We start from the raw sequence: 20,532 nt of genomic DNA on the forward strand, positions 1-20,532 counted from the left end.
AGACGTGTCGTCCCTTCGCCATGTTGCTGTACCTTCGCAGAGGACTGGACACTGTTCGGCTCCTCAGCGAAAAGCACTATGCATGCGTTGCTTCCGCCTTTTATACCCGCGCTGGTAGGCGGGCTGCGGAATGCAAATCCTGCATGCCAATTTTCATTGGCTCATTTTAATTCACTCGTAGGCAATTGGTCTCCCTAGCGTGATCCCAATTCGTCAGGGAACTCCCCCGACGACACGTCTCCGGGTTACATACGTAACTGAGACGTTTTCTCTGCAGTTATAAAAAGACAAAGTTGACAATTCTGGCTATACTTTCATTGTTTTAATAATTATAATAAAATATTTTTATAAAATATTTTTTGACCACTCAGGGTTATCTAATTTAACTATTTGTGGCTTGTGTTTTGAATATATATTCCCCTGCACTTTAGGCATTTTGCATACATTTTTTATGCACCTTGTGACTTGATTCTGACTTATTTCGTTTTTAAATTTTATTTATTAAAAATGTATATTCTGTTCTAATTTAATTCTGTAAAAAAAAAATTATCGCTTTTTTTGGTGAATCAATGTCATGCTGTACTTAGAGCGTGTTTGCACAGGCAATTTAGCCGATGTAATTTGATTTGCCGACATGTGAAATGCAAATCCTGTCTGCAGTGTTGGCTTTCTGCAGTTATTTATGTTATTTCTTAGTTTTATTGATCCAAAATATTTTTATACATTTTCTTCTATATCTTTGTGTGATGTTCTGTACATTCTCACATGATTCGACTATCAGTCGACTAGGCAAGACTTGACAATTCTGATTCGACTATGTAAATCCATAATATATATAATTATTATAAAAAAAAAATGTATACAGTACCAGTCAAAAGTTTGGAAACACTACTATTTTTAATGCTTTTGCAAGAAGTCTCTTATGCTCATCAAGCCTGCAGTTAAAAAAAAAAAAAAAAAAAAAAATATTATGAAATATTATTACAATTTAAAATAATGGTTCTCTTTTTTAATATACTTTAAAATTTAATTTATTTTTGTGATGCAAAGCTGAATTTTCATCAGCAAGTACTCCAGTCTTTGGTGTCTTATGATCCTTCAGAAATCATTCTAATATGATAATTTGATACTCAGTTATTATCAATGATGGAAACAGTTGTGCTGTTTAATATATTTTTTTGGAATACTTTTTTCAGGATTCATTGATGAGTAAAACGTTAACAGCATTTATTCATAAAAACAGCATTTATTAAAAATAAAAACATTTCTAACAATATAAATCGTTACCATCACCTTTTATCAATTTAACGCATTCTTGTTGAATTAAAGTACTAATTTCTTTAAAAAAAAATAGTTATTGTTCCCAAACTTTTGAACGGTAGTGTATATTGTTACAAAATATTTCTATTCTAAATAAATACAGTTCTTTTTAACTTTTTATTCATCAAATAATCCTGAAAAAAGTATCTCAGGTTATAAAAAAATATTAAGCAGCACAACTGTTTCCAACATTGATCATAAATCAGCATATTAGAATGATTTCTGAAGGATCATAAGCAGGGCTTGACATTAACTTTTTTGCTCACTAGCCAATGTGGCTAGTGGTTTTCCAAAGTTGCTAGCCACACAGCATTTTTACTAGCCACATTTTTGTTGTTGTGAAATTACCTGATAAAAGTTGACTATGGCGTGCTAAAATTTACTTGAACTAGATTTACAACCCTTTTAAATGTAAAACTATTGTACACACCCAAATCAAGACTACATAAATATATAACAATACAGGTCATTATCATTAGCTCTGATAAGGTTGTGTGTAAAGCTCCTTTTTTTTAAATAAAACCATGTATTATGTATTATAATGTCGCCACATAGCTCCACCGGCATACGACGTAACTCCAGCAGGACAGCTAGCTGTCTCTTCATTTCTGTGTTGTCGGTCAATAGCGCGCAAGCGCAAGGCAACACTGTGTGCATGTAATACTCACTAGGGCTGTCAAAATTGCTCAAAAATGCCGTTCGAATATTCCCTCTAAAAAAAACATATATTCGAACTATTCGAACATCTGGTTGCGCATTTTGTCAATGACGCGCATTACGTCAATAACAGGACAAATTAATACAAAGAGATATAACTACTTGTATAGGTAGTTTATTTAAGTTTAAACATATTTGACAACGTATTACCTACACAAAAACAAGTAAATCAACTAATGGGCTTAGACCGCAGACCTCACTCTCGCTCGCTCACTCGCAGGCACTCTTTCTCTCTCTCGCCCTCGCCCTCATGCTGCGTTCACACCAAACGCGAATAGAGCGTCTGGCGCGAGTGATTTCAATGTTAAGTCAATGTAAAGACGCGTTTACGCGCGTCTGGAGGTCTTGAGGCGCGAATGAGGCGTCACGCTCTCTGCGCATAACGGTTTAAATGAACAACAACAATAAGCAAATGTTGAGTGCGAATCAAGAGTTTTGTGCAAGCAATTTAAGGTCGCGACTCTTATATAGCAGGCTTCATTCAGTGACTGAAACAAATATTATTAACATTAGTTGAAGTTTTACAGTATATAGAACCGACATTGAACGCTCCGAGCGAGCTGTGCTGTGGTAAACATGGAACTTTTCCTTGACATGAAACGGTAAATAATCAAACCAGTGGAAGCCTGCAGTGCATGAAACTGCTGTATCTAACCTACCTTATTCATGCAATATCTATTCAGTCAGTACAGTAGCCTACACTTTAGTAATGTTTCTGTTTAACGTTAACGCTTCTTCCTATTACCTGTCCCTGACCCCTCAGGCAGCGCGCCCACTCGCAAAGCAGACAGCCGCGCCTCTGCTACCGCGGGCGTTTTTCCACATTCGAATATTCATTTCGAAATTCTGTTTTTTAAAACTATTCGAATATATATTCGAATTTAGAATATTCGTTGACGTTGACAGCCCTAATACTCATGGGAGTTGTAGTGTCGTAGTGTCACACTTATTATGCCTTTTGAAAAGACTACAATTATTCAACACGCCAAAGTGGCTAGTTGGAGTGACTATGTTACCCGCCACGAGCAAAATCCACCCGCATTTGGCGGGTTGGCGGGTGTTAATGTCAAGCCCTGATCATAAGACACCAAAGACTGGAGTACTTGCTGATGAAAATTCAGCTTTGCATCACAAAAATAAATTACATTTTAAAGTATATTAAAAAAGAGAACCATTATTTTAAATTGTAATAATATTTCATAATATTACCGTTTTTTTTTTTTTTTTTTTTTTTTTTTTTACTGCAGGCTTGATGAGCATAAGAGACTTCTTTCAAAAGCATTAAAAATAGTAGTGTTTCCAAACTTTTGACTGGTACTGTATATTTTTTTATTTGGAAGTAAAGTAAATTACGATGTTTATTTATGTTATATCCAGATTTGGGGAGTGTGCTAACTACAAGCTACTAACTAAAAAAAAATTCCCGTATTTTTTACAGTAGCTAACTACTTTTTCCAGCGAGAAGCGGTGTAGCGCGACCACAACTTACATTCCGTTTTGCGTTTTGATGAACTGTAATGCATTGAAGCAGCACAGCGTCTTCTTACTGTTACCGCCATCTATTGTTATATCTCGCAACTTTACAGTTCGGGCATATCAACAATCAATATTAAATTCAGTTTTTGTGAATGAATGACTTGCTCTACCTGTTACTTTGGTCTTCATCAACAGCCGCTTGCACCACCTGCTGGTGAGCAAACTAACAGCAGATGGAGGTTATGCATCTGTACTCCACTGCTATTCCTGCAGTTCCTGGACATGCAAAATTGTATTTTCTGTTGAATTTGAACAACTGAATTTGTGGAATCAAATTTGTAAAGCCAAATAAAATGGAGCTAAAATTGCCTGTCGGAGGGGAAGGTACTCCACCTCGTGTGAGGTACTCGAGTCTTGACTGCAACACTGCGATGGTCATGTTCCCGCAGTGAGAACGCATCCATGAACGCAACCTCAGCGTGCTTGATGCCCAGACTCACGAAACAATGATCGTGACTTTCACGATCGCCAGGTAACGACCGCATCCAGAAACACACTTGCACACTCGTGCAAGCTGTTTTAGGGAAATGTATCTCTCTCTGGTGCTGAAGCGCACAGGGGAAATGGCTTTTAGTGCAGCCTGCTGCGTGCTTTCACACTCATTGAAGGTGCAACCTCTTAAGGGCTGAATGAACAGCAGACTCATTGAAGGCAATGCTCTGAAGAGCTGTGAAAACAGCTGTTTTGAAAGCTCTGTAGGAGATCGCGACCACCGCTGAAAGCGCCATCACACCAACGAAGAGGGTTCTCTGCTCGGCTCCGAAGCGAAAGGCAAATATGCGATGCATCCGCTTCCGTATTTATACCCACGCTACGGGGAGGAGCGTCAGATGCAAATCTCGCATGCCAATGTGCATTGGCTTGTTTAGTTACACTCAAAGTAGATTGGTCTCTCAAAGAAATCCCCCGTCTACTGAAAGGGAAATAAAGTTATGAAACTTAACTTTGCCCACAGACAAAACAATTTGGCAGGAAAAAAATAATAGATTCATGGTTAGGTGACCAGATTTGTGAAACAGGCTACCATTGAATTCTCACTTTTTTATTATTCTGGCTCAGGAAATTTGTCTGTCTCAAGTTTACATAAGTCTCCTACTGCTGCATCCTCAATAAAAGAGCAGGGCAAGAACACTGATCTTGGCTGGGCAGCGACTGATGAAGTTTCACCAGAACACAAGTACAGACAAGAACGCATATTGAATTAAACAGTTGTTTTTACTACTGTGTCTTTCAGATTTGTATTAAAACACCTTCTTTGAAATAATATCTTTGTTTACTTACAAGCTGGGGGTTTTCTTTTGTGTCCAGTGTAGTTCCCTCAATGTAGCTCTCCACATACTTCAATAACAGATGGTTAAGATCAGACCGAAATGGAGATGAAAAGGATCTGAAATAATGGACTATAGATCCTACAGTAATATATGCAGAGCAACAGGTTCCCCTTTTTTTTTTTGAGAAGAGTTACTTTTAGTTTCCTTATGATAATGTGAGTTCGGTTACATTAGTCCCAACGTCATTTACTGTATGGTTAAACTTTATTTCAATAGTCCACATTCTAACAACTATAAGTAGCATTGCAACTACGTCAACTTATTCTACTAACCCTAACTGTCAGGTTATCCTAACCCTAACATTCTACTACAGTCTACCACTACTCTAATTACAGTTAGTTGACATGTAGTTGCAAAGTTACAGTTATAGTTAGTTAGTAGAATGTCTAAAGTAGACTATCAAAATAAGGTGTAACCTCATTTGGTTTTGACATGAGCTTGAATATATATATATATATATATGAGCTTGACACTTTATACATAGCCCATGTATTATTCAATTCATTCTTTCCCGAGTATTTATCTCTACAGAACACTAGTATGGGTTTTTCAAACTCACAAGTGGGCTATTGGTTTAGGTGTGCGGTTAGGGATGGGAAATAATTCATGAATTTAGCATATCTGGTAAAAGCAGTTTAAAAATACCCATCATGGATTGAAATGCCAACTGATTGGGAAATTCCCATTTTGGTTCGGTAGAGACATCAGTCTCATTCTTTCCCTTATAGTGGGACGAGTTACGGCAGATGAGGATGGACATTTAAAGAAAGCACCCCCTTGATGACAGTGGCATTGATTATATCTGATCACCTGCATGGGATTTGATGCTATCCTGTGTCTATAGTCTCCTGCTCCCTGATTACACAGCTTTCTCAAGTAATCATTCATATTTATATCAGTTAATTAACAAGCAGTTCATTCAGAAGTCACTAAATGAAGCATGTTTTAGGTTACCTGAGAAAACATTTTTTACAGTGCTGTGTTAACTGAACCAGTCTTTACCAAGAAATTTAAAAAATAAATTTTTAAATTCTGATAATAATGATACTGTCAGGGTTCAGTCACTTCTGTCTAGTTCTTTTCTTGATTTTGTGTTCTTGAGCTCTGACACTCCTGTTATGTCTTGTCTCTGTCTGAGTGTCTCACTTGTCTTGTCTCACTTATCTATGTGCCTTGTTTAATGTGCGGACGTGGTGTTTGGATTCGGTCTAGTTCGGCTTCCATTCTGTGTCAAGGCGGGCATACACTGTGCGATATCTGTGCGATTTCAGCAAGGTACCTACTCACACTGAACGAGTAGATCGCATGCGATGTAAAGCCAAAGCTCAGGATTTCTGTGCTCACACTATACGGTCCGAACGTCGAGCTGCGACTTCACTGCTCACACTATACGGTCCAAACGTCGAGCTGCGACTTCACTGCTCACACTATACGGTCCAAACGTCGAGCTGCGACTTCACTGCTCACACTATACGGTCCAAACGTCGAGCTGCGACTTCACTGCTCACACTATACGGTCCAAACGTCGAGCTGCGACTTCACTGCTCACACTATACGGTCCAAACGTCGAGCTGCGACTTCACTGCTCACACTATACTTGTGAAATATGCGCGAATCAGCGCGATAAACTCCCTTGCCGGGTTGTGCCCATAGACAATATCATGTATCCAGAGATATTGTCAAAACAAGCATCAGCTATCAATATCAAGATGATTTAGCATTTCCAATTTATGTATTAAATTATTATTAGTATTATTGTATATTATTATATGTATTATTATTATTAGGGAAGGCTACTTTTATTATTAAAGTGATAGGCTGTTAAATTGCCACGCAATAATTTCATAGCGCATCACCGCAAAACCAACGCGCTGTGAGGATAATAAAATATCACACAGAAGCTTACTCCTCCTCATTGAAAATGGTCTAAAACATTTAGGTCGATTACAATGAATTATAGGCATATAATTAATTATTAACCGTATATAATATGTCCGAACACTGCAATAATTCATCAATGAAAATTAAAAACAGCTTTATTTCAAAAACATTGTTTAACAAATTAATAAAAGAGGCAAAGTGTACATCGCAGGTGGCTTGGAAGAAGTGGGTAATGGTTAATCCATTTTGCAACATGATATGGAGGTAAGCAACAGTAATTTGTAGATAGTTTGAACTACAGAACTATAAAGATCTCCCTCTTTTCGTTTTTTTATTTATTTTTTGCTGCAGATGAAATGGTTAAACTTCTGTTTTCGCGCAGGCGCAGTGAGGGAAAAACACTGAGTTTAGGGCAATCGGTTCGTATCTCTGCTTCAACTGCGCGATATAGTCACGAGGAGCGACCAAAATTTCTAACATGCCAGAAATTCATCCGACCATCCGACTGCCGGTCGGGAGAGGTTAATCGCCTCTCGTTTCCCCCTGTACACTGCATGAACACTGCACGACAAACGACGCACGACAAAGCTGAAAATCAGCCCGACCCGAAAAAGAGTCGCACGAGTCAGAATTCGGCTCAAAATCGGACGAAATCGCACAGTGTATGCCGGCCTCAGGATCCGGACACTCATGCTCTGCGTGTTTGTATTCTGATGTGAAATGACTATTGGTTAATTTGCCACACCTGTCCTCCCTCCTTACCTGCTTTGTTGCTCTCCCTATTTATTCTCCTTGTGTTTGCAATCCTGTGCTGGATCGTTGTTGAATGTTACTTCCCAAGCCTAGCCTAGCCTAGCCTAGCCTAGCCTCTTGTTTTCCCCCCTCTGGGTAGTTTTTTGTTTGTGTTTTGTTCTTGTTTTTTATTAAATAAAAGCCCATCAAATCTGCACCTGAGTCCTCGCTGCTTTCTTCACACCCATACCTGACAGATATAGCATAATGTAATTCAGAATATGAAAAAAATTAAGCACTTTCTCTGAGATGGGTTTGGGACAACCTTAATGTGTGTTTGTATGGTCAATTATTGGCTACAGCAGGCAGCATTAAACCATCCAAATTAAATGCTTATTTATTGCTTATGAATTTGCAAGATTGTCTATATCAGGGGTTTTCAAACTTTCAACGGCAAGGAGCCCTAAACAATCCCCTTGTGAGATATAATGTTACAATTAGGCTTGGGTATCGTTTGAATTGGAACGAATTATGATTCTGCCTATTGATTGCGATTCTTATTAAATCCTAATTTTGATTTCAATAAGGTAAAAAAATAAAACCTATTTAAAATTATTCACATTTATTCTAATTCTTATTGCAAAACATTTCATTGTAGCTAAATACCATGACCAAAAATCTTGAACAAAAATCAACAGGCAAACAAATTAGCAATTGCACAAATAAATACAACTGAACAAAGATATGATTTAAATAAACAGTGTTCTAAGATTTTCAAGTACAGAAACCGGAATCAAATGTAAAATGATACAGCACTTTGTAAATAAATTATACATTACATATATAGTTACAAAAGTCATTCAGTCAAGAACAGAGTGAATTTTCTCTTTGTCTTTTGTTGTTTGACTGACGTTATTATAGAGACGGCTGTAGGAATATTAGGCCGCTGTCACTTTAAGAGCTGCACGGTTCAAATATACGGTTACACATGCATTTTCTTTGTCTGAACTGTTTATGTCCACTTAAGACATAACTGACTGTTTAAGAAGATATTTTGACATATTTTTGTCTGTATTTGTCTGTTCAAGTGCAAAAAGATGCAGATTTGCAGCTGTTTTTAATTAAGAAAGTTAGATAACACAACAGGCTAGGCTAGGGAGAACACACACGCAACATAAACAGCTTTGCATTTCAACAAAGACAATAACCAACAAAAAATAGAGAAGGAGAAGTATAAAAATGCAGGTTGATGAGGAACTCAAAAAAATACAGTACATGTGAGGAACTAAATTAGTGACTATGGAAACAAATGAGAATATTAGACACCGTGGAAATAAAGAATACAGGAAATAAACACAAAACTCAAACTCAGAAATGATAGGAGCCAAAAAAAAGTTGTAAAGGCACACACACACACACAAACACACACATGTTTTATGACTCATGATACTGTTGTTACTGATATGATATATATCACTCATACATTGCTGGTTGTTTGGATGTTCAGTGACAAGAACACATGTTTGTGTAGAACCATGAGTCATAAACACATATGTTTTAATCATGTCAGCAATGCTACATCACAAATTAATTACTAATTTGAGGCATGGAGCTGCTCAAAGCATTGTGAAAACGTTTTTATTAAAATTTATAAACAAACCCTTGGAATTAAACAGGCTGGTTTTCCAGCTGAGCCTGCCAAAAGAGATCCATGTTTGTTCAGTTTAATATACTATAGACCATATGTGCCAGAGAAACAAATGCACAGCCATCTTATGAATTTTGTGTTTGAACTTTCGTTTTTTTGCGGTAGCTTTGTGTATTTCTATGGCATCACTGTCAAAGAGTAATTAACTGTAATAAACTGTTGTAATTTACTTATTACAGCATTAAAGGATAATTCCGGTATTTAGCACTTTGAGTCTCTTTTCTGGTTTGTTTTGGTTGAACTAGAGTGGTGGACAGAAATTTTGACGATGGGTCCTGTCTCGACTTTTTGACTCGATTAGAATCGCCTTTGACCGCTTCAGAGTGGCTGTCTATGGGCATGCACGAACATGTCCTTAAAACAACCCTTAACATTTGTTTTCAAAACTGTGCAACTCACCGAGTGGTTAGTGGTGTTCGTTCTTTTTGATCCAAAAAGAAGGGCACAATATGAGAAAGAAAAAATGACAAAATATACAAAATTAAAGGCAATGCCTCCCTTCAAACCGGTTACAGTCTTCAACCACATCACACTATCCTCAACCTTGTCACATCATATTTTTGGAAAAAAATAGGGAAGGCAATTAAAAATCACCTGCACCTTCACCTGTTGTTTATCAACCATGGACTACTTAGGCACACACCTCAGTCACACACATTGTCTGTTCTCACAAGCGGATACTAGACTGACACTCGAAACGCTACTTACCTGTTGACAACGTGTCTACAAAAGATTCCTATACCTTCTCCGGCGTTCCACGATCTCAACAACTGAGGTGTGTGCTTCTCAACAATCATTCTCCCACTCTGTTACATTCAGGAAAGGACTATTACTTTCAGTTGACATCTCATCATCCCTCATTATGCTGATTCTGTCTGCTATCAACGTGTGGTCATTCTCTTTGCAAATTCAATAAACTGATGTTAACTGTTCTCCTGGTGTGCTCTCTGAGTCTACAGTATATCATTACACACAGACACACAATTTGTCTATTTTTAACTTCAGTCCCCAAAAAATGTGCAAAGTATCATAAATGTTACATTTGTAGTTATTAAATTGTTACGAGGGACACATGGGCGGTAGGTAGATGTTTGTTTTATAGCAAGTTTTGTGTAAAATCCTCTTTAAACCAAGTCCATGTTGTCCGTTATGGGGTTGCGAATAAAAGGTGTTTAAATTTGAAACGAATAAAAGAAATTGATATTGTCTCATTCACCATTCTGTCTTTGTCTTCACTACAGTTCCCAGAATCCTCTGTTTCCACACCTGAACTCACTCCCTTCATTACCCACCTGTTCATCGTCATCATCATTTGCATCACCTGTCTTGTGTTCATCTGTCTGTGTATTTAAGTTCTCCCTGTTCACTCTTCAGTTGTCGTCAATGTCTGTATAGTTAGCACTCTGTTTGTGCACGCACAGTTTCGTATATTCTTCAGTTTAAATAAATATTGAGTATTTTGGCTGGAACTTCATCTTCTTCAACCTTGAGACGTTACAGATATTAAATAATACTGAAATTAATAAAAGGTTTTAAATGCCTGAGGTGGGAATATATATAAATATATATATATATATTTATATTTTTTAGCGGTTTAATATGTGCCTAATGATGTGGCTATTTAAAAAATTATTTTTATGTTAAACAAAAATCCAATTTGAAATATTACCGAATCCCAGGAATGACCCATATATTATCATCTTTCTTTGTCTGGTGTTAGTTGTGTAACTGTTGGGGCCCTATTTTAACGATCTGAAACGCAAGTATCAAGCGCGAAACGCAAGTAACTTTGTGGGCGGGTCTTGGGCGCTGTTGCTATTATACCGGCGGGATAAATGACTCTTGCGCTTGACGCAAATTTAAAATAGGTTGGTCTGAAGTAGCTTCATTACTCGTGTGGTTTGGGAGTAACGTGAAATAAACCAATCAGAGCGACATCTCACATTCCCTTTAAAAGCAGACGCGCTTGGTCCATGGCGGATTGCTATTATAACGGCGGATTTGCCAGGCGCGCGCCAGGAGCGGTTCACAGCCGAGGAGACCGACGTTCTCGTCAGCGCCGTAAAACACAGAGAAGTGACATTGTATGGGGATGGAGAAACCCACCCAAATTAGCTTCGATTAAACAGGCGTATGATAATTTGGGTAAATGTGTAAGCTAGATTTATGCCTATTTTATCACATCTTCATGGACACCACAATGATTTCCCTCGTGTGTTAAAATTTTTCCTTGTAATAATGTATGATTTGCAAAAATGAAACCTGCTGCTTCTGTGTAGATCAAGAATCAAAGTGTATGCGCGTTGTGCACACTCTACATTATGGCCAAGCATGCGCCCTTAAAATAGCATATGAATAACATGCGCAACGCGTCACAGACTTTAGACTAGGTTTTTCCTGGTCTGTGGCGGAATTGTTTTCTAAACCTGCAAAATAGCACCAGGGAACGTTTGCGCCGAAACACGCCTCCTCTTTTCGCTGCACCGCCCCCCGGAGCGCAAATTCATTCCCTAGATCCCATGATACATGCGTCAGTGTACAAAGTCAATTGCGCTGGGTGCAAGATAGGGCCCTTGGTGTGCATGTTCTCCTGTGATTATTTGCATCAGTTTGTGGATTAAAGATTACCTTCCTTGGACTTTTGCCTCCCGTGCCATTGTCTCTACACAGCACCACCTGTGACAGTAATGTCTGTGTATATATATGTAAATATGAAAGTTCTATTTGAATAGAATTATTTTGAATGTTTTGTGAGATAACAGCTGTATCATAAAACTGCTAGGAGACGCAAAGGTTGAAGATCCAAATGAAGTTGTTTATGAAAGGGTAATCCAATACCAAATCCCCCCAAAAAACCAGGCAGTCTAAAGGCCCATTCACACCGGACGCCGAAGCGGCGCGGAACGGAGGCCGCTTCCTTTCGGCGCCCATGTTAACCTATGGTGTCGTTCACACCAGACACGGAGCGCCGCGGCATGCCGCGGCCGGCCCGCGCCATGAAGCGCCAGTTTCGGCGTCTGGTCTATTTTTTGCGCGAGCCGCGAGTGATTCGCGTCCATTCCGGCAGGAAGTCACACCAAGAAACACGAGACATCCGGTCAATTGTCAAAATATAAGCAATTTTCAAATTAAAATACCGCGAGTATTAACAAAAAGTATTAATACAAGAAGTGTACAAACTTCTTGGTTACAGAAACATGGTGTATTCATTTTATGAGGTTATTTACTTACCCATGATGTAAAAAAATAGCTCTGAATAAACAACAACTGAGCAGAAGCGCTTGTCGACCGCTGCGAAGAATACGCCTCTAGTGTGAACAGGCAGGCGCCGGACCGCGCGTGATTTTCCGTTCCGCGACGCTTCCGCATCCGGTGTGAACCAGGCGTAAGGCCCGATCACACCTGACGCATTTTTTGCAGTGAGAGGCACCTTTTCTCAATTGGTTTCCTATGGCAGTGAGCGTTCTGCGCGCTGTTTATGCACCTGCTGTGCCTCGCGTTTTACCGCCTCGCGTTTTACCACCTGCTGCGCCTCACGTTTTTGCAGTTGAAAAAAAAAAGCAACTCCGAGCAGAAAAAGCGCCCTACGTCATCGCATTTTTTTTCCACTGTCCAATCGAATGAATGGAGAGGCGGGCCTTCTGTTTTAGTGATGAAAGCTACAGTTGCTTGAACGCCCGGAGAGTGCGATGATGGACGATAAACTTGTGGTGCTCTCGCGAGTTACCAGGAGCTTAACAACTTCATGAACCGTAACCCCCTTCCCACCGTAACCGACTTCACGACCTAAGGCCCCGATCACAGCTAACGCGTTTTTCAGGTTCGAAAACGCGAGGCATACAGCACTGCCCCGATCATACAGTACGAGCAGTACGCTGTGTTTTTTATGTTGCTAGGCAACCAATGAAACAGCTGTCCTGTCAGTCAAATAAACGTCAAATCAGCCTTTTATTAACTTTATTTACTTTTTGTTAAAATTATGGTATTATGGTTCATGAAGTCGTTAAGCTCCTGGTAACCCGCGAGAGCACCACAAGTTTATCGTCCATCATCGCACTCTCCGGGCGTTCAAAGCAACTGTAGCTTTCATCACTACAACAGAAGGCCCACCTCTCCATTCATTCGATTGGACAGCGGAAAAAACGATGACGTCGGGTGCTTTTTCTGCTTGGAGTTGCTTTATTTTCAACTGCAAAAACACAAGGCGCAGCAGGTGGTAAAACGTGAGGGACCTGGGGCGCATAAACAGCACGCAGAACGCTCACTGGCATAGGAAAACAATCACCTCTTACTGCAAAAAACACGTCAGTAGTGATCGACCGATGTATCGGTTTACCGATATTTTTCCCGATATTTAAGCATTTTCCCATAATCGGGTATCGGTTTTGTAATATCGGATTCGCGATAAACGTCGCCATCTTGTGGCCGTTTTGAGAATTCAGCCATTGCAGTCCGCGACTGAGGAGATCAGTCAACAACAACTCTGTGCACAGTTTTAAGCATATGTTCTGCTTGCTTTGCTGTAATTATTCCACTTTATTTAACATAACAAACACGCAGAAATGAGATTTGAGACATAAATGCCTGATATAGTTTAGTTATGCAGCTTGGCTCTAAAAAATTGTGACAACTCATGGAGTCACGTAGCGTAATCCGTCATGTCCTGCCCCAATAAAGACGTAACTTTACATGAATTAAATAAAACCGACATGAATGAGTGCATGTTGAAAATAAAAGCGCTGAATTTAATTCTCTATCTGTTGTATTTAATCACCATTAGCAGACTAGTGCTTGCATGGATTATCTTAAAATACTCTGTTCTTCGTGGTCACTCAGAAAAGAGGAAGACATAATTCAGCCATGCAAATAATAAAATGCTCAAGAAATGCTGAACAATAAATCTTAATAAACTTGAAATCGCTGAAAGTGATGTGATTTGTGGATTACGGATAAACGCGAGTCCGGAGAAACGTGTATTAATTCATTCTCAGTGCTAAGAAACGTAGCCTTCATGCGTTACGTTATTGTGTTAATAATAACTAAAGTACCTAATTATGTTACATATTTATTTTGTATGAAAACTAGCGCGTTAGTTATGGATTAAAAAGTAACCTACCGTTGTATCAGTGCTGCGCGAGCTCTCTCACAAACACTGACGCATGCACAAAGAGAGAAAATATAGGCCTAATTGTAAAAGTAAATTTGATGGGCTAAGTATAAATTTTGTTCTTGCTTGTTTTTGTTTATTTGTGTTTAAAATTCGTTAAATGACGAACGTTTTACTGTTAACAGCCCTTATATGTCGGATGGGTGGCTGCGGCTTTTGTGAAAGGAAACCTCATTGAAATAAACCTTTTCTCTTTATTACAGTTTTGAGACGTAGGCTATGACAGATAAAATAAAAACATGACTGTGATAGCCTTTAAGATTGGTCTGATTTTTTCAAGCGTTCGCTATGTTTTTTTTTTTTGCTACAATAACGTAACGCATGAAGGCTACGTTTCTTAGCACTGAGAATGAATTATGGGAAGTGTAGTCCATGTGTGAATGGCAATGAACAAGAGGGGAGAGCCCTCTGGTGGATGTCAAGGGCACTCCAGCTGGTGACAAGCTGAATTCAGCTGATAGTAATTAATATCCCACAAATGGCAAAATATTCTGCATAAAGAGTATTGTAAATTCAGAATTATTTTATACAATTAACTAATTTTGTAGGAAAATTACAGTATTATACTAATAAAAGCACCTGGTAAATTACTCTATTTTAAAATAAAGTATTGTCCTGTGATTATAATAAATAGCTAATTAAATTACAGTAAGGACACTGTAAGATTACAGTAACTGGTGTCTTTCACGTGGTCTGCCAAGTCGGTCTGCACCTTAATCCCAAGATGTCACCTGTTACGGTAAGAAAACTTTTCTGGCACATGTGGTGAGCGCCGCAATAGACACTGAACCAGCGAAGGTAACAGTGGCACGGAAATGTTCTGTGCCAAAGAACACTACAGAGCTGCACAGGTTCCTGGAGCTGGCAGCAAGATACCGGTCGCCGTCCAAAACTTCTCCACAATCGCTAGTACGCTGCACCAGCTGACGAACCAGCAACCTTTCCTTTGGAATGACGCCTGCGAAGAAGCCTTCACTTAGCCTAAAGAGGCATTGACTGGGGCTCCAGTGCTTGCATATCCTGACCCAGAGCGTCCATTCATCATTGGCACCGATGTCAGCAATGTGGAAGTGGGTGCAGTGCTATCCCAGGCACGTGACAATAGAGGTACGTTATCATGTACAACAGTCAGGCTTTCAATAAAGCTGAGAGGAGGTGTGTCACTTGCCGGGGGCTGTTGGTGCTCCACCATTTCCAGGCCATACCTTTACGGAAGAAGTTTCCGGCTACAGACTCACTGACCATGCTTCCACTACCTGGCTGTTAAGAAACCCAGAGGGTCAGGTGGCCTGATGGCTGGAGGTGCTTCACGATTACACCTTCAAAATACAGCACGGAACCAAATGACCCATTGCCATTGTGAGGTGACACTGCTGTTATTGCCAAAGGCTGAAGGAATGGGAGCAAGCAGCGATAGAGAAGATGGTGCAGCAGGTCGCCGAGGAAGATGGCGACTGGGCACTCCTGGAATGGCATGAATTGCAGCAGCTACAGGAGACGGCCCTACCCTGATGAGAGTAGCTGGTGGCTGGGCAGGGACCAGAGTGGACGGAGATAACAGCACGCAGCTTCTGTTGTCTCACACATTTAGATGCTGGATCCTACAGTTGGTCCACGGCTCAGTGTGAACTGGCCATGGCAAAGACCTTGAAATGGCTAAGAATTCAGTTCCATTGGGCAGGGTGTTGTCAGGATGTGGAGCTCCATGACCATTGCAGCGATGCAGCCTGAAAAGGTCCCATGCAGTGACCACATGCCACTCTGCAGCGGGACCTTGTGGGGGCTCTGATGGAGCAGTTCAAAATCTCCAACATCCAACACCTTAGTCAATATTCTTGGGCCCTTTCAATTTCAGAGGCTGGGAACTGCTATGTTTTAGACAAAATGGTCTACTTCACTATGTGGTCACACTATGTGGTACCTGATCAGCCAAGATGCTGATTCAGAGGAAATTCACAGTGTCCAGGGATGCAATTTTGGGGAAGTCTGTTGGCTCCTTGGAATAATTAAGTCCTGCACTCCTCCCCTCCCATCCACAAAGCGATGGCCTAGTGGAGCGGTTTTATCCGCACTATGCCAACCAGCTGGCTATCCTGACTAGTGAACGCCAGCGTAACTAGGACCGTCTCCTACCTCTTGTCCTGTGGTCCTATTGGACAGTGTTCTAGGGGTCCAAATGCTGCACACTGGCTGTCCTCATATTTGGCTGGGAACTTTGAACACCGATGGAGTCAGTGTTAGGGCTCCTCTTGAACAAGAGATATCAGGAGTATCCAAGTATGGATTACTTGTGGTGGTAATGAGACAAGTAGTCATTCAAGTAATCAATGACCAACAGGAGACCATGGCAGCCTGCATATAACGTCAATAATGATGACAATGACTTTGTGCCCGGGAAACAAGTTTGGGCTTAGGTCCCCAAGAGGAAGGGTCACTCTCCAAAGCTTTTTAGTCACTGGTGTGGCCCATGCATGGTATTGCTCAATATTTCTGATGTCGTGTACCGGATTTGGATAGGAGGATGATGGCGACAGTCAGTAGTACTTCATGTGATCGACTTGCGTGTTTTGTCACAGTCTTACTATAGTTCTTACTTTGCCGTTCATTCTACAGAACCTAAGGGGTTAATTTCTCTTTTTAAAAAAGTGTTAGAGTGGTGAGTTGTCTGTTGTAAGCTTGTCATCATTCAGAATAAAAGATTTAGTGTGAGAAGTCATTCTTTTGTCATCACTGAGACATTTCAATATATGAGCCATAAATTTGTGAGCTTAAATTTTTTTTTTTTATCTGTTTTCACCAGTGGTTGAAGATAAAGAGTATAGGCTAATTGCTCATATATAGGAACTTGAGTGTTGAAATGTTTAACTCTGACTGTTTCAGGGGTTGAAGAGTAGCATGCCGACAACAATCTCAAACTTGTAAAGTTCAGTTAACTAGAATGCAGCACCCATCTCCACCTGGACTTTTTTAGTTTTGTTAAAAGTGAGAATAGTTTGAATAGAGACAGACAGATTCTATAACTACAATGAATATATATATATATATATATATATATATATATATATATATATATATATATAAACACAGACTGCATAGGAAAATATAAAGATTTTCAAAAAAAAAAAAAAAAAAAAAAACAGCAGAAGATTTAAACACATGGCACACTGGGACAAATATTATATAGTATTAGCAGGGAAACACAGTTTTGGTCACAACCCACCAGATGTACTGATATAAATTATGGTAAACCATAGAAAAACCATACACACACCAACTGAAAAAAATGCACATAAAAGCAAAGTTAATGTAAAAATGAATACAAAGTAATCTGAAGAGGCACTCTAAATATACTGTACACAACATTAAAGACACATTATATTCACCGAACACAAAAGCTCTGGGTAATAACTGATTCATTACTGTACAGTTGTACAAAATATACTAAATGTTTTCTCCTTATTTCTTTGGCTATATCACACGACTGATTTATATTAATGTTTTTAAAAATACACAATGACACAAATGCTCAAGTAATTCAGGAGAATGCACAATAAACATCCGAGTAAACTCCAAAATATTCACATAAAACTTTCTTCCATAAGAGACTTGACATGTAGCCAAGTATGGTGTCCAATACTCTCTCTCTCTCTCACACACACACTGTGAACACAACATCTATACAAATGGTGTAACATAGCAGCTCATTTGCACACCATCTATACAAAAGAAAATCACCTACCAGACTGCCACTGGTATCTGTTCAACCCTAAATGCCAGATCACATCGCAAAAACTACATACTAAAACAAAACGAGATCGAGTCATTCCACAGCTTTTCAGGAGAAGACAAAGTCAAATTGGCTATTCTCAAAACAACCACTTCATGTACACTGAACAGGGAGTCCCTCTCTCACAAACATAAAGACATACCGTTTACATTCCATCTCAGTCAGGAGATATTTGTCCTTTTTGCACAGTGCTTCTGTGGTTCAACAACAATATGAAATTAAAAAAAAAATTCAGAGCTGGTTTTTCCATTTTTAAACTTATTTTAATGTTACATTGCAAATTTGAAATATTAAAGGGGACCTATTATGCAAAATTCACTTCTGCATGGTGTTTGAACATAAATGTGTGTCGGCAGTGTGTGTACACTACCACCCTATATTGGTAAAAAAATCCACCCTCTTTTTTTTAATCCCCATAAATCATGTCACATTGCACTTGGTAGATTTCAGCAATAACCTCATAACTTAGTTGTGTGCCAGGTTGTGAAATTTGTGCAAGCAGTTTAAAAATTTAAATACAGAGTTAAAGTTTTATGAATATTAATGTGTAATAATTATTACATGAAGTCACGTGAAGGCCAAGCATGGTAACCCATACTTGGAATTTGTCCTCTGCATTTAACCCATCCAAGTTAGTGCACACACATTGGCCCTCATTTATCAAAAGTGCGTACACCAAATTTCCAGCGTACACCTGGCGTACACCCAAAACCACGGTGACTTTAGCCGTTTCTCAATATGCGAACTTGTCTGTACTTGTGTTCTTGTGGACTTGTGAAACGTCATCAGTCGCTGCCCTAGTACTGTTCCAATTCAAAGTTCACATCTAGCCAAGTACAGTTCGAATCCCCGGATGTGTTCTTGATCCGCCCCTTTTACCGAGGATGCATCGAGAGGTGACTTGTGCGAACTCGAGACAGCCAGGTATCCCAGAATGCATCGCACACCAACCAGCAAGCGTCAATAGCAGAGGAGAAACCCCGTGTAATTTAAAAATACTGCTATAATTGTGTCATGAAATGTAGTTTTAAGAGTATTTCAGGCGAGAATGTAGTTGTTTAAAGCTCAAATCTTTGGTTTATTTATAAAGATAGCACCTATTTGAAAATTTTATCTGACGTTTTCGGAGTTGTGAGAACCAGGCAATCGGACGCGCGGCGCTCGTACCCCGCCGAGAACAATCTTTCCTCGGCTACTGCTGCTGACTTGCCGCTGGCTCGGATGTCTCTAGTCTAGTGGTTTAACATGAGATATAAATCGTCTTCTGTATATCCAACAGGCGATTTATTTATTTTATTTGTCTCATTAATGTATAATTTGTTCCCTGGCAAAACGTTTTAGCTGAGGGCAAAGTGAAGTTTCATAACTCTATTTAACGTTAGTCTATTTAACTTTAACGATGTAGCCTAGAGAGCTGACTTATGTTTGACTGAATCGTTTGCTTTATTATTGTATAGCTTCTTATACCTTTTAGGCTACTTATACTTTTAGAATGGCTATTATTGATCATTAAAACTGACATTTAACAAAAAAAAAGGTTATGCCATTTTATTTTATATATTTAAAACATAAAATATTTTATTATAGCCTACATGTTGCCTACATTCTCTTCACTGTATATACATAGGCTATGACACAACCCTGTCTCTTTTTGCTAAATGTTCGTTTTAATGATCAATATTATAATGTTTTTATTCATCATATTTTTAAAATGAAAACAAAGAGTCAGGGTTGTGCTTTATATTTCGTGTTGTTGTAAATATGCAGTTAAGATAATCAATTGCGTTGCCTGAACCACATTTGTGTGGCCATTATGTTAAAGTTTTATTTAAATGAAAATGAAAAGAGGCAAAGGTGGTTTATAACATATTTTGTATAGCCTATAAAGAGATAACCGGAGTAGCCAGAGCGAGCTGCATGAGTGACACTATCAAGTACGCCGCTGTTCCATTTCAGAATTATCGGACTTGTGTCCTCCCGTCCTCGGGAGTTCGTTCTCCTGAGTCGAACTTGTCAGTCCGAACTACCAAGGACTCAAGTCCGAACTTTGCGTACTTGGTATTGAGAAACGACATTTGAGATTTATCAATATGGACGTTGGCGTACGGCACGCTCAAATCCTACGCCAGCTCAGGAGGTGGTGTACGCACGTTTTGAGTTAGTGCGGAAATACGCAGAAAAACAATTCCTAACACCACAAAACACACTGACAAACTAAAAGCTATGATATATTATTACCCACTGTAAAAAAACAACAACATAGTAATTATAAACTTCAGTGTTTATTTTTGTGCAACATAGACTTCAGTGTTTAATTTGTGTGACTTTACCAAAGCATTTGATGCATATGTAT

At 39.2% G+C, this 20,532-nt stretch overlaps 1 long non-coding RNA gene across 1 annotated transcript in view; it reads right to left on the bottom strand.

The window, feature by feature from the left end:
- The window catches only part of LOC311295372, a 383,037-nt gene that overhangs the window by 235,102 nt on the left and 127,403 nt on the right, over positions 1–20,532 (bottom strand). The gene's annotated exons all lie outside the window — the stretch shown is intronic.

The sequence above is a fragment of the Rutilus rutilus genome (assembly GCF_951802725.1).
Source record: "Rutilus rutilus genome assembly, chromosome: 8".
NCBI classification, from domain to species: Eukaryota; Metazoa; Chordata; class Actinopteri; order Cypriniformes; family Leuciscidae; genus Rutilus; species Rutilus rutilus.